Source organism: Tachypleus tridentatus, chromosome 9 (assembly GCF_004210375.1).
Source record: "Tachypleus tridentatus isolate NWPU-2018 chromosome 9, ASM421037v1, whole genome shotgun sequence".
Classification (NCBI taxonomy): domain Eukaryota; kingdom Metazoa; phylum Arthropoda; class Merostomata; order Xiphosura; family Limulidae; genus Tachypleus; species Tachypleus tridentatus.
In genome coordinates, this window is record NC_134833.1 from 3956739 (window position 1) to 3970502 (window position 13764).

At 29.9% G+C, this 13764-nt stretch overlaps 1 protein-coding gene across 3 annotated transcripts in view; it reads left to right on the forward strand.

The window, feature by feature from the left end:
- The window catches only part of LOC143224681 (tight junction protein ZO-3-like), an 89788-nt gene that overhangs the window by 2795 nt on the left and 73229 nt on the right, over positions 1–13764 (forward strand). The window lies entirely within an intron of this gene.

The window sequence follows — 13764 nt, forward strand, 5'->3', positions numbered from 1 at the left end:
TATAACAAATTAACAACATTTTCAAGAAAGGACACTTTTTTTTCTATCCCCTGCACATTGTGTTTACGATACGTCTATGACAATGTATAGTGTAAATAATTTGTTTTGCCTACATTTATCTAGTTCGAGTGTGTATGTTTTTTTTAACAAAGCCACATTGAGCTATCTGCTGTGTCCACCGAGGGGAATCGAACCCCTGATTTTAGTGTTGTAAATCCGAAGACTTACCGCTGTCCCAGCAGGGGTTAACAAGTTCGAGCTGCGTGATATATTTTGAAAACAAGTGAGTGTTGTTCATTTATATCTTCCGAATTTACCCCCAACAAGTCACAGACGCCTACTGTAAAAAAATCCTAAGCCCAAAAACAAGAGCACGGTATATAAAATCTTAAGCCTTACACCAACAGCACAGTATATAAAATCTTAAGCCTAACAAAAACAGCACAATATATAATATAAAGTCCTAAGCCCAGCAACAACAGTATAGTATATAATTGTACTATTAAGAAATGTAAGTAAAATCCTTTATTTAATTAACAATTAGCGAACATAATTTATTTTCTGACACCCACTACGATGGATTTAGAACTAATTAAACTTGAGTTTCCTTTGAGCTATAAAGCAGGCATTGACACACAACTGTTATTTCATCTTTTTTATTGAGAAAGGACATATTTTTTAAAGATAATTTTAAATTACATTATCGCCTTCTTTGAAATTCGTTTTAAGAAAGAATAATAGAGACTGGAATATATAAGAAGTCATTTCAAAGACAAATGTATACACGGAAAAATATTCTTGGCTCTACAGAGTATAAATATATTCAAGTTGATAACTATAAAAGCAATAAATGTGAGGGCATAAAAATCAGTAGAGGAAAATATATGAACAGTAAGAATTACAGTAAAAATAACAATTGAACCATTACATACTACAGCGGAAAATAGAAATATAGCAGATATTTTTCAAATTCTGACTGCACATTACGTCAAGAAGCATGGAGTTGGATCAGGAAATTTGGCTGAAAAAAAAAATTTTTGGAACAGTAAGAAGAGGATAAAAAAAACATCCAGAGAGAGGGACAATTAAATAATATAAAGCGAATAATAATAATGGAAATGTATTTGTGTTTTCGAACAGAAAATTACAAACGCCCCAAAGAACTTTTCAGAAAAAGTATATATCAAAAATAGGAAGACAATTTTATATTAAATATACTATTTTTCGTTTCGATTATAGAAGAAAATCCTTTAAAAAGATGATTCAACACTGAGAAACAGAAATGGGGATAGAACACAAACATCTAAATTCAACGTCATAACATACATCCATGACTTTTTTTATATTCCAGGTTAATCACTTGAAGGTTTGTGTGTGTGTGTTTTCTTATAGCAAAGCCACATCAGGCTATCTGCTGAGCCCACCGAGGAGAAATCGAACCACTGATTTTAGCGTTATAAATCCTTTGACTTACCGCTGTACCAGCTGGGGTCACTTGACGGTTGCTAATTAAAGTAACGTGGGTTTAGATAAGAATGAAGTTAGACCGTTAAAACGAGGAATTATCTTCACACTAAATAATAAATTTTAACAATTTTCAAATTAAGGAAGATCTACACTATTTACTTAAATGTTTGTTTTTGTGCAAATATAAAGAGGAGAACGGATACCTTATAAAGATGAAGTGAACCTTTAACACCACCAAGGGGGGTTAACTGAAAATTACATTTAAATTTTTAAAAAAGAAATATTTTCTTTCTGTTTAATAAACAAAGAAATGATAACATCTCCAAATAAGAACAACAAATGTGAAGAATATGATATAATTATTCAAAAAATAATAAAGAAAATGTTATATATCTAGTGGAAACAAATTATTTTATTAAATATATTTTATTGTTCATTTAAAAAACTCATTTCATTTTAATTTAAACATTGGCAATAAGAATATTTCGCAACTTGAATTTTTAAAATTTAAAATATTTCAATATGTAAAATTGAGAAAATAAAAGTTATATATTTGTAGATTACTTTCAGAAAATAAAAGTTATATATTTGTAGATTACTTTCATAAAATTAAAGTTCTATATTTGTAGATTACTTTCAGAAAATAAAAGTTCTATATTTGCAGATTACTTTCAGAGAATTAAAGTTCTATATTTGTACATTACTTTTAAAGAATAAAAGTACTATATTTGAAGATTGCTGTTAGAAAATAAAAGTTCAATATTTGTAGATTACTTTCAGCAAATAAAAGTTCTACATTCGTAAATTAGCTTCTTAAAATAAAGTTGTATATTTCTAGATTACTTTCAGGAAATAAAAGTACTATATTTGCAGATTACGTCTATAATATAAAAGTTCTATATTTTTAGATTACTTTCATGACATAAAAATTGTATATTTTTAGATTACTTTCAAATAATTAGAGTTCTATGTTTGTATACTACTTTCGGAAGATAAAAGCTCAATATTTGAGATTACTTTCAGAAAATCATTGGTGTATATTTCAAGATTACTTTCAGAAAATACATGTTGTATATTTCAAGATTACTTTCAGAAGGTAAAGGTTGTATATTTGTAAATTACTCTCATAACATAAAAGTTCTATATTTCCAGATTACTTTCATAAAGTAATAGTTGTATATTTGAAGATTACTTTCAGAAAATAAAAGTTCTATATTTGAAGATTACTTTAAGAAAATAAAAGATCAATATTTTTAGATTACTTTCAGAAAATAAAAGTTCTATATTTGAAGATTACTTTAAGAAAATAAAAGATCAATATTTTTTGATTACTTTCAGAAAATAAAAGTTTTATATTTGTAAAATACTTTCACAAAATAGAAATACTATATTCCCGGAATACTTTCAGAAAATAAAAGTTCTATATTTTGAGAATACTTTTAGAAATTAATGTTTTATATCTGTAGATTATTTTCATAAAGTAAAAGTTCTATATTTTTAGATAACTTTCAGAAAATAAAAGTTCTACATTTGTAGATTATTTTCAAAAAATGAATAATCAATATTTGTAGAATACTTTCATAACATAAAAGATGTATATCCGTAGATTACTTTCATAAAGTAAAAGTTCTATATTTGTAGATTTCTTTCGGAAAATAAAAGCTCTCTAGTTTTTAATTTCTTTCAAAAAATAAAAGTTCCATATCTGTAGTTTACTTTCAGGACATAAAATTTATATATTTGCAGATTACTTACATAAAATAAAAGTTGTATATTTGTAGATTACTTTCAGGAAATAAAAGTTTTATATTTGTACATTACTTTTAAAAAATAAAAGTTTTATATTTGTACATTACTTTTAAAAAATAGAAGTTCTATATTTAAAGATTGCTGTTAGAAATTAAAGTTAATATTTGAAGATTGTTGTTAGAAAATAAAGTTATATATATATTTAAATTACTTTCATAAGGTAAAAGTTCCGTATTTGTAGATTACTTTGTAGTTTCCTTTCGCTAAATAGAAGTTCTATGTTTGTAGATTGCTTTCTTAAAATAAAAGTTCCATATTTCTAGATTTTTTTTCAGAAAATAAAAGTTGTATATTGGTAGATTTCGTTCACAAATAAAAGTTCTATATTTGTAAATTACTTTCATAAAGTAAAATTTCTATATTTGTAGATAACTTTCCGAAAATAAAAGTTCTATATTTGTAGAATAATTTGATAATATAAAACTTGTATATTTGTGGATAACTTTCAGGAAATAAAATTTTTATATTTCTAGATTGCTTTCACAAAATAGCAGTTCTATATTTGTAGTTTATTTTCATCAAGTAAAATTTCTGTATTTGTAGATAACTCTAAGAAAATAAAATTTGTATATTTGCTGATTACTTTCACAACATAAAATTTGTATATTTGTAGATTATTTTCAGGAAATAAAGGTTCTATATTTCTAGATTAATTTCACAAAATGAAAGTTCTATATTTGTAGATTACTTCCATAAAATAAATGACCTACATTGGTAGATTTCTCTCATACACAAAACCTGTATGTTTTTACATTATTTTCACAAAGTAAAAGTTGTATATTATTAGATTACATTCAAAAAACAAAGGATCTATACTTGTAGATTACTTTCAAAAAATAATATTTGAATATTTAAAGATTATTTTCTAAATATAAAATTCGTATATTTGTAGATTACTTTCAGGACATAAAAGTTCTATATTTGTAGGTTTTAAGAAAATAGAGATAAATATTTGTAGTTTTCTTTCATAAAATAAAAGATGTATATTTATAGATTACTCTCAGAAAATAAAATTTGTATATTTGTTGATTACTTTCAGAAAATAAAATTTGTATGTTTGTATATAATTTTCAGGAAATAAAAGTACTATATTTCTTGATTACTTTCACAAAATGAAAGTTCTATAGTTGCAGATTACTTCCATAATATAAAAGAAGTAGATTGGTAGATTACTTACATAACATAAAACCTGTATGTTTTTACATTATTTTCGTAATGTGAAAGTTGTAAATTTGTGGATTAATTTTATAAAATAAAAGACCTATATTTGTAGATTATTTTCAGAAAATAATATTTCCATATTTAAAGATTACGTTTAGAAAATAAAATTTGTATATTTGTAGATTACTTTCAGAAAATAAAAGTTCTATATTTCTAGATTACTTTCTCAAAATTAAAGTTCTTTATTTATAGATTACGTCCATACTATAAAAGTTCAATATTTGTAGAATACTTTCAGAAAATAAAGATTTAATATTTATAGATTACGTTCATAACATATAAGATGTGTATTCGTAGATTAATTTCATAAAATAAAAGTTCTATATTTGTAAATCACTTTAAGAAAATAAAAGATTAATATTTCTAGATTTCTTTCACAAATTTAGAACTTTTATTTTATGAAAATAATCTACAAATATAGAAGTTTTGTTTTCTTAAAGTATTCTACAAATATATAACTTTTACCTTACAAAAGTAATCTAAAAATATACAGCTTTTATATAAATAAAAGTTGGATATTTGTACATTCATTTCATAAAGTAAAAGTTGTATATTTTTAGACTATTTTCAGAAAATAAATGTTCAATATTTGTAAATTAGTTTAGCAAAATAAAAGTTTATATTTGTAGATTACTTTTAGAAATAAGAGATCAACAGTTGTAGATTACTTTCATAAGGCCCGGCATGTCCTAGCGCGTAAGGCGTGCGACTCGTAATCCGAGGGTCGCGGATTCGCGGCCGCGTCGCGCTAAACATGCTCGCCCTCCCAGCCGTGGGGGCGTTATAATGTGACGGTCAATCCCACTATTCGTTGGTAAAAGAGTAGCCCAAGAGTTGGCGGTGGGTGGTGATGACTAGCTACCTTCCATCTAGTCTTACACTGCTAAATTAGGGACGGCTAGCACAGATAGCCCTCGAGTAGCTTTGTGCGAAATTCCAAAACAAACAAACACACAAACAAATACTTTCATAAAGTAAAACTTGTATATCTGTAGAAAAATTTCATAAAGTAAAAGTTATATATGTGTAGATTACTTTAAAAAAATAAACGTTTTATATTTGTTGATTACGCTCGGAAAATAAAAGTTCTATTTTTATAGACTACTTTCAGATAATAAAAGTTCTATATTTGAAAATTACTTTCAGATTATAAAAGTTTTATATATGTAGATTACTTTCAGAAAATGTTTAGGTGTTTACTTTTTAGACTAAAACAGTGAAATATAGAAGTTTGGTTTAAAAAATCTAGTTTTATTTTTTGTATGTCTTAAGTACGGTTGTACCTATAGTAGATATTGGGCGAATACAGGCTATTTACTTGCATACACCTTTAACAACCAAATAATAAATCGTCAAAAGCATTTGAGAGACACAGTTTGGTGATAAAAACCCACAAGCTGAATTACAAATCATAGAAGAGGACGTTAGCAAAGTAGGTGCAAAAGATTCAAAACCAAGAACTTCTTAATTTCACAGGCTTTCTAATATTTCTTGAATGTTTCTAACTGTGAAACAGAGTAGCTGTAGTTAAAAGCTCATCAAATAGAACAATAGCACTGAGACCATGTGCTAACGCTTGTGTTTGTTCTACAATAAACAACAACAACAAAAAACTATTTGGGGTACATCAGATAATATCTCGAAGAAGGGCGCCATTTTAAATTACATATATACGTCTTCTTTCTATACTGAGCAGGTGTGGGGGAAAAAGATAAGAAGGTGTGTGGTCTCTGCGATGCACAACATGCGTGTAAAAATATTGAAAACTGTGTAGTATTGGATTTGTCTATGTTGGGTGAGCCTTGAGAAAAGCTTGACTATCTAGGTTAGAATATAAGCAACGCTCTTTTGTTTGTGTTTTCTTATAGCAAAGCCACATCGGGCTATCTGCTGAGTCTTTATAATATGTATTGAAAATTAAATCAAGTTTGCGTTTTCGAAGCGCTCAATACGCAGCATGGGAGTCTATAAATAGTACAACTTCCCACAACCAGCTTTTACTACACATATACCTTAGTTCTTCGTTGTGAAAAATTATTCAAATTGAAAGTATAGCGGTGTTTGCAAGTGTAAATTTGTCAGTTTTGTGGATTGGCAATCATACACTACAGATGAACTATTATATATATATATAAAAGTTATTTTGTTCACCTTGAGATGATCATTTCATTTGGATTTTTTCCATATGTGCTCAAGTGAGACTGCATTTCCCTCTGATTTTGTCAAGTAAGTCTCCCAATCAACTGAAGATAAGTTGAAACTTTCTTTGTACTCATTTTGTCATGTAGTATTCTTTACAGTAATAATATCCTTTTCTTTCATAAATGCTTTTCTGCATTACCAGTTTTACCTTCAAGAAATTCTAGTTATTGGCTGAACTAAATCAAATATTCTATCAATCCTTATTATGTACTAATCAACAACTCACACTCTATCGCCCAAATGACATTACAGACTATAGTTTGTTCCATCACAGGCAACCCCGGAATAAGGCATGGGCTTACAGGGCTGAAGCCCAGTGTCTCACACTAATTAGAGGACCTCAAACTATAACTATAAATATATTGCACGTAAAGGTTCCGTCTCGAGACATCCTCTACAAGTTGAAAAACCAATAAAACCCTTAATCCAGCTTTGATCTCAGAAAAAGCATACATGCACAATGTATACACACACATCATTAAGTGAAGAGAATGCACACCACATACACCACTTTTTTGCACATACCATAATATTACAGTGTACACCAATATTGATTATATACACACAAAATGTCAACACAAATGAATGATGCGTAAAACCATGTCATCTTATGTGAAAAGCTTCATAAAGAAGTGTAAATAAAGGGAGAAAGCAAAGTAGGAATGGGTATGATGCAATAAATACTTCTCTAGACAACCTCACGAGGGACGTGTCCAACATCCCGTCCAAGGAAGTAAGGTAGGAATGAACATAGTGCAATAAAATGTCCTCAATACAGTCTCAGAAGTGGCGTGTCGAACATCCCGTCCAAGGAACCAAGATAGGAATGGGCATAGTGTAATAAAACGTCCTCAATACAGTCTCAGAAGTTGCGTGTCCAACATCCCGTCCAAGGAACCAAGATAGGAATAGGCATAGTGTAATAAAACGTCCTCAATACAGTCTCAGAAGGGGCGTGTCCAACATTTCGTCCATGCTTACTTTTATTCCTTGTCCTGCACAGATAAACCAGGTTGACTAAACTTATCAAAGTTACTAAGCTTATTACACAATGACGAGAGGTTTCTGTGAATTGGAAGCAATACATGTATTGTGAAGTGTGTTTGTACAATAACAGAAGAAACTGATATTTGAGTGGTTTCATAACTTGTATATATATATATTTCCTTCACAAATTGTCACTCCATTCGGCATTCCACAAAAAAAAGCAATGTGATTTCGTGCTGTATACGTGGATTAAGATAAAAAGTTTGAAATCCTGAGGTTTCTGTGCATCGACGTCATAGATACGTTACTGTTTGTATAAAAGTAGAAGAATCGTAGGCAATTATGTATGCAACCATAAATTCTACAATATTTTGAACTCAGAAAAAAGAAATAGGCGTGGATGGGATGTTCGTCACGTCACTTCTGAGACTGAATTGAGGACGTTTTATTACACTATGCTCATTCCTACCTTGGTTCCTTGGATGGGATGTTGGACACGTTACTTCTGAGACTGTATTGAGGACGTTTTATTAGCCTATGCCCATTCCTACACTATCGATTTCTTAAATATTTTTTCATTTGTCTATATATATATATATACATATTCTAAAATTTCATTAGGTTTATATTTTCTTTTTTAACGCAGTCCTTTTTTTTTTGTTTATTTTACTTAACTGTTGAGTATATATAATGTTTGGTTTTTCATTTGTGTTTTGCGTCTTCTTTCAAATAATTCAACATTTAGACAACTAAACAATTTATTCTTTTCTCTGAACGATATAAGCTCGAGCACTGATGTAGTTTGTAGACCTACGAATTTAACCACCAATTATACTTCAAGAAAAATTCGACATTCTTGTTTTAAGTACCATGATAATTGACACAGATGCTCTCTTGAACCAGCTCACTTTCTGTCTAACCTCAATCGAGCTATGACTTACAGTTCACTGAACTTCGTTATGTAACCTAGGCTCAAATATACCAGGATTTTATGCCACATGCTAAGCCTATCTTAATTTCCAGAGATTAAAGTTACGATCAATGATACCTGGTGCCTTTTTGGTAACGAACACATTACAACGTTAAAAATTCATACCTGACAAATATTTATATATTTCAAATTAAATCAACCATGTAGTTACAAATTATGACCATACTTCACGATTTTTGGAGCATAGCTATAGAGAACTATGAGCTGTTTCCACAGCAGGAACTCAAACCCTTGTTTTAGTATTGTACGTCCTTGGACTCATCCTTGTCTGCCCCCACAGGTTCTCCCGAAAGAAGTTTTCTATATTTTTTTATGGAGGAGGGGTGCTCGAGATTATCGTGTGTTTAACACATAAACTATATCCAGTTAATAAAATTAAGTTTCAATATTTTTGTCATTTGAAATATTATAGTAATTTATAACATAATTGAAATGATAAAACTCTTATAGAAATTTATAAAACTAACGCTCACTTAATAAATGGGTAGTTTGTTTTTCAGACACAACACTCAATTTTGTTGTGAAGTTGGGAAAATTTGCTAAAAAATCGTAAAACACACAGTGTTAAAACGTAAAAAGTTTTGAAAATGTTAAATTAAACTTCTAATATTTTACGATTATATTTATGTACCTTTTATTTTTTAAATATCTGGCTTGTTTACATCATTTCATATCATGCTATAAGTGCAGTATGTAGGATAGGGACACTCTCTAAAATAAACTTTCAGCAATAGCTATGAAATTCTGAAAATATGTGACCTATATATATATATATTATACAGAGAGACGATGAGTGTTGACTAAAGAATGTTTATAGCACAGAAGTTCTCTCTCTTATCAGCGGACTAAAAGCGTGACTTTTCCAACAACAAACGCGAAAAACATAACTATGATTAAAAACATATTTATAAGCGAGGTGTGAATTATAGTATAAAGTAAAGAAATGTCAACATGTGTTTATTGTTTAACATGTCAACTATGTGCACTGTGATAAATATTGATTAACATGTGAGCTATGTGTCACTGTCATAAATATTGTTCAACATGTGAGCTATGTATGACTGTGATAAATATTGTTTAACATGTGAGCTATGTGTCACTGTGATAAATATTGTCCAACATGTGAGCTATGTATGACTGTAATAAATATTGTTTAACATGTCAACTATGTGTCACTGTAATAAAGACTGTGATAAATATTGTTTAACATATCAGCTATGTGTCAATGTGATAAATATTGTTTAGCATGTCAACTATGTGTCACTGTAATAGATATTGTTTAACATGTCAACTCTGTGTCACTGTGATAAATATTGTTTAACATGTGAGCTATGTGTCACTGTGGTAGATATTGTTTAAAATGTCAGCTATGTGTGACTATGATAAATATTGTTTAACATGTCAGCTATGTGTCACTGTGATAGATATTGTTTAACATGTCAGCTATGTGTGACTGTGATAAATATTGATTAACATGTGAGCAATGTGTCACTGTGATAAATATTGTTCAACATGTGAGCTATGTATGACTGTGATAAATATTGTTTAACATGTGAGCTATGTGTCACTGTGATAAATATTGTCCAACATGTGAGCTATGTATGACTGTAATAAATATTGTTTAACATGTCAACTATGTGTCACTGTAATAATGACTGTGATAAATATTGTTTAACATATCAGCTATGTGTCAATGTGATAAATATTGTTTAGCATGTCAACTATGTGTCACTGTAATAGATATTGTTTAACATGTCAACTCTGTGTCACTGTGATAAATATTGTTTAACATGTGAGCTATGTGTCACTGTGGTAGATATTGTTTAAAATGTCAGCTATGTGTGACTATGATAAATATTGTTTAACATGTCAGCTATGTGTCACTGTGATAGATATTGTTTAACATGTCAGCTATGTGTGACTGTGATAAATATTGATTAACATGTGAGCAATGTGTCACTGTGATAAATATTGTTCAACATGTGAGCTATGTATGACTGTGATAAATATTGTTTAACATGTCAGCTATGTGCCACTGTGATAGATATTGTTTAACATGTCAACTATGTGTCACTGTAATAGATATTGTTTAACATGTGAGCTAGGTGTCACTGTGATAGATATTGTTTAACAAGTCAACTATGTGTCACTGTGATAGATATTGTTTAACATGTCAACTATGTGTCACTGTGATAGTTATGTGTTTAACATGTCAACTATGTGTGACTGTGATAAATATTGTTTAACATGTCAGCTATGTGTCACTGTGATAAATATTGTTTAACATGTCAGCTGTGTGTGACTGTGATAAATATTGTTTAACATGTGAGCTATGTGTCACTGTGACAGATATTGTTCAACATGTGAGCTATGTGTCACTGTGATAAATATTGTTCAACATGTGAGCTATGTATGACTGTGGTAAATATTGTTTAACATGTCAGCTATGTGCCACTGTGATAGATATTATTTAACATGTGAGCTATGTGTCACTGTGATAAATATTGTCCAACATGTGAGCTATGTATGACTGTGATAAATATTGTTTAACATGTCAACTATGTGTCACTGTAATAGATATTGTTTAACATGTGAGCTATGTGTCACTGTGATAGATATTGTTTAACAAGTCAACTATGTGTCACTGTGATAGATATTGTTTAACATGTCAACTATGTGTCACTGTGGTATTGTTTAACACGTCAGTTATGTGTCGCTGTGATAAATATTGTTTAACATGTCAGCTATGTGTGACTGTGATAAATATTGTTTAACATGTCAGCTATGTGTCACTGTGATAGATATTGTTTAACATGTCAGCTGTGTGTGACTGTGATAAATATTGTTTAACATGTCAGCTATGTGTCACTGTGATAGATATTGTTTAACATAACAACTATGTGTCACTGTGATAAATATTGTTTAGCACGTGAGCTATGTGACTGTGATGAATATTGTTTAACATGTCAGCTATGTGTCACTGTGATAGATATTGTTTAACATGTCAGCTGTGTGTCACTTTTATGTAGCTGCTTGCTTTTACTTGCTTATTACTGAATCCATTAACACTGAGCTGCTGTCGCTTCCGTTTATTGAGAAGATATCTTTAATTAGGATGTTATTCTAGAAGTTTCTGTTGATATGTTTAGTAAGTCGAAGGTTCAGTTGCAAAAATATTTAACATTTCATCCAACCATATAATTTTCACTTATAACTTCAGTCGCAAGTGTCTAAAAATCACTTGTAATTAGTGTATAAAGATTATACAGGAAGTAGAGATGGCATTTTTGAATTAATGTAAGAAAGAACACCGATTACTAAATACAGTGTAAGGAGATCCGAAGTTTGGCCTACATTTTGACCATCTGTTCAAGTAATCTATTACCATGATCACTCTTATCTCACCAACACTTAGGTTTATTTCCCAGTTTAGAACGTGAACTTTAACCGCTTTATTTTGTTGTTGTTTTTTTTCATTTATTTCAAATTCAACAGGAACTACCTATCCTTAAAAGGAGCTGTCCAAAAATATCGTAACATTATTGTTGGACTAACACATTTTTTTTTTTTCCTGTTTCAATTACTTTTAGAAAGAAATCACGATGCGTGTTATGACGAGTGGCAATAACTATTTGTTAGGTAATTAACTTTAAACGTATTTCATGAATGATATAAACTAACCACACATTTTATTCTAGCTCTTTTAAACTGTGAGAATCCTGTATATTAAGTAAAGTAGGTAAATCATATGAAATTTATTAATGTTGCTTACGTAACAGTAGCTGTAAATAACAACGATTGAAGACTGTTTGTGAACCACTTGACGTTTCAAAATGTTGTGGTTTTCCATTGACTTCACACTCCTCTAGTTTGATCTATGTTACTCCCGATGTGTTCAGCTTATGTCATGTTCCTTCACCCATCTAGCCTCAGTCTTGTTCACTCATCTGTCCAGTCACTTTCTATTTCTCCAGCCTATATGTCGCTCCCTGTTTGTCCTTCCTAGATATTCTCCTTATATGTCACTTTCAGTGTCACTTCCTATCTGTCGAAACTGTTTCTTCATCTTTTAACATAGGGTCTCTCAGACCTTGCAATCACGTGAATAAACAGAAAGAAAAATTCAGAACCTATGATCACGTATATAGCAACTCTTAAGTAAAAATTCAAAATATATGATCACGTATATAGCAAATCTTAAATAAAAATTCAGAATCGATCACGTATATAGCAACTCTTCCATAAAAATTCATGTTTATATATTACTGTAGAATTTAAATTACAACAAAACTCGTCTCAAGAGAAAAGGCGATAATACACCAGTTGCACATGGTCTCAATAAGAGCGTTCGTTCAGGCCCGGCATGGCCAGGTGGTTAACGCATTCGACTCGTAATCGTGGGGTCCAATACCCGTCACATCAAACGTGATCCCCTTTTCAGCTGTGTGGGCGTTATAATGGGCCAGTCAATCCCACTATTCGTTGTTAAAAGAATAACCCAAGAGTTTGTGGTGGGTGGTGATGACTAACTGCCTTCACTCTAGTCTTACACTGCTAAATTAGGCGGCTAGCACATATACCTCTTGAGTAGCTTTGCCCGAAATTCAAAACAAACCAAACCGAGCTTTCGTTCAAATTTTTAAACAAAAATATTGTTATATGTTGTCTTTATATGTAGTATTCAATGACACTAAGTGTATATATATATATATATATATAAATCATGAATATTAAAGTAATAATTACTTTAAAAGTGTGTATCATCAGTATTTGTAACCAACGTATGATATTTTTGAATCTTTAGTTAGTTGAAACCAGTTTTAGATCGTACTTCCAAATGCCGTACATCTCCTGTCATCTTATTGTAAAACAGTCTTAATTAAATAAATCATGAGAAGGTTAAAGAAATGTTGTACTTATAAACAAGTAAGTTCTCAAAACTTTAAATTATACAAGGAAGGTAAATACTAAACAAAACTTTAATTAGTAATGAACCGTTAGTAGTGTGTTATCTTGGTTTCAGTATTAGTTTATTACTAATAATTGCTGTATTGTTCTTTGAAATGATTTTTGTTACACGATTTTCT